Source organism: Populus euphratica, unplaced genomic scaffold (genome assembly GCF_000495115.2).
Source record: "Populus euphratica unplaced genomic scaffold, PopEup_1.0 scaffold564.1, whole genome shotgun sequence".
In the NCBI taxonomy this organism is placed as follows: Eukaryota; Viridiplantae; Streptophyta; class Magnoliopsida; order Malpighiales; family Salicaceae; genus Populus; species Populus euphratica.
This window is the reverse complement of record NW_011500443.1, coordinates 86,484-96,481: the sequence shown is the minus strand read 5'-3', so window position 1 is coordinate 96,481 and position 9,998 is coordinate 86,484. Positions and strand designations below refer to the sequence as shown.

General features: G+C 31.5%; 1 pseudogene; it reads right to left on the bottom strand.

The window, feature by feature from the left end:
• Positions 1-6: 6 nt before the first annotated feature.
• On the bottom strand, positions 7-5,075 carry LOC105114730 (uncharacterized; annotated as a pseudogene).
• Positions 5,076-9,998: the final 4,923 nt, after the last annotated feature.

Sequence of the window (9,998 nt, the reverse complement as noted above, 5' to 3'; positions counted from 1 at the left end):
TATACAAGCTGCTCACATCTTAAACCGGAAACCGTTATCGTATGGAAAGAAATTAATACAACACGAAACAAACGAAAGAAGAAAGCTCTCTCTATGATACCTCTCTGGATAGTTGCAGAATCTCCTGCCTGTTTAACCCAGCCGTTGTTGTTTCAGTTATATATTTGTGATCAAATGCACTTTATATGTAAGGCAGGCCCAGTATCCAACATATAGTCTCTTCTGGACCCAAAAAACTGCTAATTAGCTTTCATCTCATGTGAATTTTCCTATTCCCTTCAGACTGCAAAATCAGAAGCAACACAATCAAGCTAAAAAAATTGCAGTTTGGCATCTGAATTTAAAGCAAAGAACTGAAGTTTAGAGCCATGACATCAGAAGTTTTTTTGAGAACTAACTGCCCGACTTCGAGTTTCAGGTGTCATCCTGCTGTTTCTATAATCCAATGGTTTTGACCTTGGCGCCCGACCAAGTATTCTCTGAATGAAATCCTGTTCGTGATTATAAATGCTGTATACCAGCACAACAGAAGAAGAATATGATAAGATACGCAGAGCTTTGTCAAACAATCCGTAAGCTAGAAAAGCAATCAAAGAATCAACAATAATTCCAACACAGCAATTAGAAGGTAATCCAGGCGAGATCCTTCAAGTTTTTCTCATTTTATGCTTCGTCCTGCAAGGATATACAATATGTTCCTAGAAGTTTAAAGGAATCACATCTCAATGCAACTAAGTCTTTGATCTGATGAGAACAGTCCTGAAAATATTTTGGTTTAACCGTTATACTGCTTAAATTGAGATATTTTACTCATAAACCAAGTTTAATCAAGGACTGCATTGGCTAGAAATGAAGCATATGGTCTAACTGCTGCGAGCATTACCTTAGGTGATGCCTGTTGCAGGCTGTGAAGAAGGCTACAAAACCATTTAATATGCTCCTTACAGCACGGAAAACCTGAACAGATTATGAACATAAATATCACTGACTTCATAATTGCATGCTTGTGATCAAAATGCAATCAGGAATTATAGGATGCCTTCCAACCTGAGAAAAAAGGTCATTCCAAAGTGAACGCCACATTGAAACTTTGTATGTACTGACTCTTGCATCAGAAGCTGCAGCAAGCTGGAATATTCCATTTACAAATTTCCAAAATCCCCAATCATTTCCGATATCCAGGCACAAGTGAAAGCCACAAGACCAGCTAGTGCAAGGACCATGCGAATAGGAGCATAAAGTATTTTCCCAAACAATCCAGAATATGGGAAATATAATTGAAGTTGCTGCAGCACAAAAGGCAACAAACAGATCAAGGAATTTATTCATCCTTTTAAAAATAATGGAGTCTTGATTGCAAAATAACATAACCAAAACAGCTGAGAACCCACCAATGCTCCCGATAACTGAGATAAGGCCATACAAAAATCTCTAGCAAGTCTCCCAGTACACTGCAAGACCACTCAATCACAACCCATAAAATGGAATTCAAACTCTTTCTTACTTCAATGAATATATTTCACAATGGAAGAAGAAAGCCTAAAATCTCAGCAAGCAGTTCGACCATTGGCTGTGTGAAAACTGAAAAGAAGGATCTAGTAGTGTGTGTGACCATCAGAAGCCAAGTAACAGCTTTCTCAAAGTTATGTAGAAATAGCATTGTTCCCAGGTACTTGATTCTTGAAACCATCTCCCAAGTCTCTATCCAGTCAAAAAGTGGTCCAAACAAACTAGAAGCAGTTGCCTTAAGAACAGGGACATTTTTGTACAAGTCAAAAAATCCAACGAGAACAGTGATAACTGAGATTAACACATACATAACTGAGATTAACACATACAAAGCTCTTGCCAGAGGGCACATCCAAGGACGATAAAGATGGCAAAATCCTGGATATGACTGAAGAAAGAGAACCCAAGATGGGAGCCCAGCTTCCAATAAAGTAAGCAACCGCAGGTCAGACATTAACACTTGTTTTAGTTTAAATGGCAGGTCATGATCATTGAACCTAAACAAAATCAAAACATCCCTGTATAGCTTAGGTTCATGAACATTCTCACAATCACTGGCACCAGAGCCGTCTAACAAGTCTTCATTTCCACCATGTGTTTTCTCAGCGTAACAATCAACTTCAACTCTAGTTCCAATCGACCTGATCACTCTTCTTCTTTTATAAGGCCCAGTAGGTGGAGTGAGTGGCTCACTCGTTATATTTTCTGGGGTCACAGGAAATACATCAAAACTGCCACCAAGGCAGCATGAAGAATTATCCTCAGCCCACAGATTATCATCACAAATTTTGTCATCGCCATCAATAGATGGTGTCATTGAGAAATTTTCTTCAGCATCATAAAAGGTATCTCCTGCAAATTTCAGGAAGCATTAAACAGAGTAATTGCTCATTTAGGAAAGGAAATACATAGTCCCATCAAATATAAACATAATAATTACAACAGCAACTTGTTAACATCTCAGTTAGGTTGCAACTCACCAACTGGCAAAAGATGCAACAATCCAGGGGCACATTGCTGTTGTAATGCAAGCAAAAGGTCCTATTTAATGGCCTATATAAGCTATTATTCATGAATATCATCTGAACAGTAAGAAGATGGTGGTGGTGGTGAACCAAACCATCAGAAATTTGTGACTTTATGTAATTCCCAGAGTGAGAAGAAGCATCCTACAAAGGCCAAATTCTAAAGACCAAGCATAAGACTACTGAACCCCACTGTTGACTTCACAGCCACAAATCTGAGCAAGTTACAGCCATCACATATTATTGGGGTGCAACTACTTCTATAATTTACCTCCACGGCTATTGAAACACCAACAGCATTTCTCCATGAAAAGCGAGAGCTGTTGATCCTGGGATGACTATCCATTAAGCATAGATATATTGCATTAAAATCTCAGTGAAGCACTTCAACCAACTGTGAAGGCTAGTTTACAGTGCAACATCCACATGGATATAGAAGACAGTGATGTCACTTACGATGTTAATTTATCCACATTAAGTATGCTCCTTGCATAGGTGAACCAGAATGGGCTCTTAACAATATTAGTTATCACCTAAGTCCAGCAGGAATCATGAATTTCCAGCACAAATGTAGGCATGCCACAATATCCGAATTTCAAAGTAAATCCTTATTCATCATCATGTGCTTCAATCAACAAGAACCATCTCTCAAGCTTTGTTGATTTACTGGGATTGGACTGAGAAGAAGCATCCTTTCCCTCCTTTATCCCCCTCCGAGCCTTTGAGTTTGCAAAAGGAGATAACCTAGACTGAGTGAGTGAGAGAAAATGACATTAATCAGAGATGATCAAGGAAAAACTTGAAAATGAGGATTTTTAGAGAAGGTATCCCAAGTCTTCGCAACCTTGGTAACCATCAGTTGCCACAAGTGTGCTGGGTGTGAACCAAGGTTTCTCAGCCATGGTCGATTGTCCACCAAAATATATAATTTCCCACTTTCAAACGCAATGAAAAGGCTAAGATCTGAGAGATAAGACTGCAAGTCTCTAAAATCACCGAGGGAAAAAAAATTAAAACAGATTAAGAATTCAGTAACCATACTCAAATACACTACAGGCCTAATGGTCTTCTAATGATTGACACCACAAGGTTCACAACCATATGATATGTTTGGAAAGGGGAAGGAATTGGTGGGGGGAGAAATCTTTAGCATTTTCAAAGCAGGCAGGCACAACATGTTCTCAGATGCAATCAAACACAATCAAGATAACGAATATGCAAACAAACTCATCACTGGTTGTCATAGTCATCCTACAAGCTGCATGAAGTAATTTAGGGACAGGTGAACTTTATGCACACATCAAATAAAACACAAGAAGATAATGAAAAAAATAACAATCACAAATCATAGACTATGCTGCCCATTATCGATCGTGTCTTCCAAAACACAAGTGCTTTCCACGATTCAATAAAAGAACAGGATTCCACACTATCCATAAAAAGTCACTGAGGATGATTTTCATTCATATACTTCTAATCTGAAATTATATCACCTCATCAAGTGATTAATTTTGCACCTGCTAACATCTTCTTTCAGGCTTTTCACTTTTTTCTCCCTTCACTTGTCCCTTTTTATACCACTTTTTGCTAGGAAAGAAAACGAATTGTTTTCCTAAAAGACACTACACTATTAGAATTGCAAAAGCATAATACCCAGTCTGCATGAAGCTCGCTGGCCATTCCTTTCCACTAAAATCAAGCAATTTATACACATTGAATTAAGCCATCATCTTTGTTATCTCATAACTATTCCAAATTAAAAAAATAATTCTTTTACAAAAAGGGAAGCGAAAATTATCTCTCGGAGCTGAAATATCAAACTAATTTAAGGAGATGAAATAGGAAGATGCGCAAGTGATGATAAAAACATATACCCAATCTGGAGACTTGTTAAAGGAAAAACGCATTCTGAATCATCGTCTTTCCCCATTAAAATTTGGTCCAGCATCACAATTCACTGCACAGCATAACAGCACATTTTTCATTACCATTATTTCAATTCAATTCATTTATTATATTAAATATGATAATTAATTATGAAGGACCTCCAGTATGAGAATGAGAATTCCATGAAAGAGAGGAGGAGAGAAAGGAATCACCCGCGAACTTCATAACAGGCGAAGGGAAGCAGATCAGTATAAAGAATCAACGGTGGTGATTATTGAAGGACGGCATTGAGATCATCATCACCGAAACGAAACCAGGAAAAAAAATCAACCATAGACTAAGAAGACACCTTCTGCACCCGAACAGCCAGATTACATTAAATTATATAGAGAGAGAGAGAGAGCGAGACTCGTCTCTTTGGTAAAGAGGAGTTTGCTTGGCTTGGAAGGCGTTTCCTGAGAAGGTTCGTGCGTTCGTTCTACAGTACACGTTTATGTACGGTTGCACGAGGAGCAGGGGAGGAGGGTAATTTCGTGAGATTGAGAAAGAGAAATTATCGGGACCTGATACTTTCCCGCCACGCGATCGTCGTTGTCTTTGTCGTTTTCATGCCATGGAAAGTGTTAAAAGAGGGGGCGGGGGAGGCAGGAAGATTGGGCATCGGCATGGTTAGTGCTTTGGTTAATTGTTTGTTTATTATTAAATATTAAATAATAATCTAAAATTTCATGGAAAAATATTGTTTTTCATTTACCTAAAAAACAAATTATTATACATTGCTACTGTAATTTGTTTTTTTTTTTCATTACATCTTTATATATGTAAATTAATGATAAATTAAAGCATATTTATTAAAAAAATAAAATAAAAATATAAGGAACTAAAATAAGAAACACGGTAAAAAACATTTTGCTAAAATTATAGCTTAAATATACATTTCAGTCCTAAATAATAATTAAATTTAAAATATATTTTCTTAAAGCACCGTACGACATCGACATCTATGAAACTAAGCACCGTACGACATCGACATCTATGAAAGGAGGATTTATTACTTATTAATCTTTATTAAGGGACCTAAAGCAGAGAAACGTTTCTAGGGGAGCAAAGTTTTAAATTTGATTAGTTTTGGCTCTAAAATTTAAATCTTCCTAGTTCTACGAGGGGTATATTATAAAAAAATAAAATTAAGGGATTGATGTGAAAATATATTTTTAAAATTATATGAAAAATATATTTATTAATCTTAATTAACACGTAAATTAGTTCGAGGATTCTTCTGAACATCGAAACAATTACTCCAGTAAATTTCCTTGGTTTTAGAGACTGTAGAATAATGAATAAAATTATTATTACCTTGTAATCTTGTAATTTGATGCATGTATCTCTATATATTAATAGAAACCTAAAACATATGGGAAACCATGTACAAACATTGCGGCCTCTGAGTTTTTTCATTGTGAATTTACATTATGGTTTCATTTAATTTATTTTTTTATTTTTTCTTTTTGATGTAATCCTTCTATATTTAGTTTATTTATTATTGGAATGGATAATTTATTTCAGTTAACTTTGCAAGGGTTTCTTGTAATGTTGAAAAAAGATTTCAATGTTAAATTAATGCTTGATTTGGCACAATAAAATTTAATTTTTTTTGTTTAAACATAATTGAAACTTAGGATCAAAATTGATTTTAAGACAAATCCATAGACTCTTTTTTTTTTTGTAGTTGATGTGCTTTTTTGGTCCCTTAAGTTTTTATTTTCATGTTTAATCCCTATTTTATGAGGTTTTTACATTTTGATATAGGAATTCACTTGCTCTACATTTTAGTCACCGATTTAAAGAGATGACACAGAAAGTTGAGGAGTGACCATCATTCAACGATGAAAAGATCATTTTTGATGTTCATAAATTTCATTTTACATGAGTCTTATTATGATATTTTTTGTCCATCATCTTGCTTAGATGGGGGTTCAAAAAAGAAAATAAATGGCTTTTTTGTTTTTCCTAATTAATTTAGGGGTGTTTTGAATTTGAAAAATTGATTTATTAATATTTTAAGGGTGTTGTTTTAGATATTTTCAGGTAAAAAGAAGTTGAAATGGGTTTTAAGTTCTCAAAACTCATTCTTTTTTCCCTTGTCTCGGAAAGTGACCAAAAAAGATTATACGAGACAATAAGTTATTTGTCATAGTGCATGACTTGCCATTCAACTTAAAATATATAGCAAATCATGCATCATCCACTCCATGAAAAGCCAAAAAAAAAAACTCAGGGTTGTGGCCCTAAGCTTCTAGGCACACCTACACCTAGGCTTTTAAGTAGTTGGTTATGTGTGGGGACCTAGCAGCACTTAACCTCCCTTATTTTTTTTTATTTTGATTATTATCATTATTTTAATTAATATTTTTTTTATATATTACTTATTTTGCATTAAATTTTATATTTAAACTAATACTTTTTTCCTCTTTTATTTTTTTAAATTGTGTAGTTCACTTTTTCAAATTAGTAGTTATTTTTTACATTATTTAGTAATTTTATAATATTTCAAAGATATTATTGTAATTTATCTTTGATTTTTTTATTTGATATTTGATAAAAATAAAGTATGTTTGCATGATGTATTTATATAAAAAAAATCATTTGTTATTGATAAAGAAAAACAATCTAAAAGATTTTTTTAATAAAAAAAATTTAGACTCAAAGGACAACAATCTCTTTCTTATAAAAAGATTTAGAAGATTTTTTATCAGAAGTTCGTGTGAATTACTATTAAAGACCGGACACTTAAATGAATTATGATTTGTAACGATTCAACTATGAATAAGAAAACTATTATTTTCAAATATAGAACAAAACTAGAAAAATATAATAAAACAAAATTTAAATAAAAACATAAAATTAACTAAAACAAATATTAATTTTCTTAAAAAAGCATGCATTAGTCTCTCCAAGTCAAAAAAAAACTTGTCTTAGAATTCAAATTGCAGCAAAAAACTATCATTTGCTATAAACATCCTTTTATATATGGGTTATTTTATCGTGAATTTTTAACATCTTTGTCAATCTCTTCCCATCATAAAACTCTAACACACCTTTGTACAGGTCCCATCATAAAACTCTAACACACCTTTGTACCTTTGTACAGGTTACTCCATCAAGGATCTTTGGCACAACATCTTTGTGCAAGTTAGCCCATTATGAATCCCACTATTAGGATTTCTAGCAACAACAATCAACGCAAACAGAAACAATACACTAAGTCCGTGAGCATCTTTTTTCAAGCAAGAAACCTTTTCATCCCCTCGTACACAGGCACATCTTTTTTTGCAACATCTTCCATCTATAATTATTTAATATTAGATAATAACTAACCACTAGAAATTATTGAGTTTTGATACAAGTCTCTACACGAACTCCAATCATAACCATTAAGGATTGTTAACCTCTAATACTAATTGATATAAAGCTTTAATATCAATTGACATTGTTAGTAGCAAAGGATGATTAAAATTGTTATAAGTCAAAAAATTTAAAAATCAAGAGTATTATAATTACAAGAAAATATTTAAAATATTTAATTTTTATTTATTGGTACCTCACTTCTCAAAAAGTTATTACAACTCTTTATATAGAAAAAAAAACTATAAATTTCTAATAATAAGAAATAAAAAAATATCCTCTTTCAAACTAAAAATAAAAAACATAATAACACAAAAATAAAAAAAAAATAACAAAAAAATTACTCTTTCATCACAACTATTGGACATCAAAAGTACGTTTCAAAGACACAAGTATGCTAGATCCAACCCACGACTTTAACACCTACTTAAATAATGTTATGCGTATAATAATTTTTTTATTACTAAATAATAAAGTTAATATGTCAATTTTAACGTGATAGTTAATTTATGACTTATTTAATTTAAATCGCATATGTTATCCAATAATTTCAAGATTATCCCATCGATCACGCCTATCCCTCCAGACGCAATGCTTGTTCTCCCAAGACCCGTGCAAGTCTTTATTTGAAAAAAATTAAAAATTAATTTTTTTTATTTTTATTTTAAATTAATATTTTAATATTATTTTAATATACTAATTTTAAAATATAACTTTTTAAAAAATCAAAAAATATTATTTTATTATATTTTTAAATAAAAATATTTTTACCACACTTCTAAACATTAAAATAACAAAATGGAATCGATTGGAGCCGAAGTTCCCCTCCTCCAAATTCTCGTATATTGAAATGGAGGAGGGGATAAGATCCCGGCAAAATATTACTGGACAATAACATACCAGTTCGGCTGAGGAAAAAGAAGAACCCATGCCTTCTTAACACTTTCCCCATAAATAATATTTGTAGGACCCATTTAACACATGGGCAAGGCAGCTTTGGAGATTTTCTAATTAAAATATTATTAACGCGTGCATTTAGCAAATCAAATCTATCAATTATAATTATGTTTAGAAGTGTTATTATAATTATTTTTAAATTTATCAATTATAATTATGTTTAGAAGTATTATTATAATTATTTTTAAAATATTTTTTATTTGAAAATATATTAAAATAATATTTTTATTTTTAAAAATTATTTTTAATATCACCATATCAAAAAATCTAAAAATATTAATTTAAAATAATGAAAAAAATAAAAATAAAATAATTTTTTTAAAAAAACTTTTAAAAATAAAAAACAAACTATATTACTAAAAAAAATCTTTAATCAGTAAAGAAGTAACAATTATTAATCCAAATACCAGTCTAATATGGTCGGATTGAAGTGATTCAAGATTTATTTATTTTAATTCATTTTAATAACTAACCGGGTTCAACCAAATTAATTGGGATCCAAATGAACTTCTAAATATATAGGTTTATACTTAAATAAAAAAAAAACAATTTAATTAAGGGTGATAACCTACTAGGGTTTTTATGAGCTACGTGACAGTCCAATTAAAGGTGATAAGGTCTGCTAGGGTCATCGAGTTTCTATCTTCTGGCCAGGGAGGCACACGATCTATAAATCTTAGAGGTGTCTCCGAAATAAAGAAATAAAAGTAATTCTCTTGAAAAAAAAAAACCTATATAATGCTGCATGGAAAAAATATATATCAGTCTATATAGCTAGTTGAGAAGTTTATCATGCACGTATATTTTCTGAATCCCTAAACAGTAATTTAAGCCTTAAATATGAAGATTAGTAACTGCTTAATGGTTATGGTAAAATAGAGTTGAGTTTAACAAGATGGGATTAATAGAGCTGGAAAATGTTTGCAGTCTAAAATGATAAAAGAGGCAGAAACAAGGACAATTGTATAGTTTTATAGCACGTTATATTTTTCTATTTAAAAAGTATTTAAAAATTAATATTTTTTATTTTAAATTATTTTTAAATCGTTTTGATAAAGAATATTAAAGTATGTTTACTTTGTATATTTCAAATATATTTTTAAAAATAATTAAATTTTTATTTTATTTTATTTTTTAAGTTAATATTTTTTTTAATGTTTTTATATTGTTTTGATATTTTAATATTAAAAATAATTTTTTTAAAATAAAAAAAAA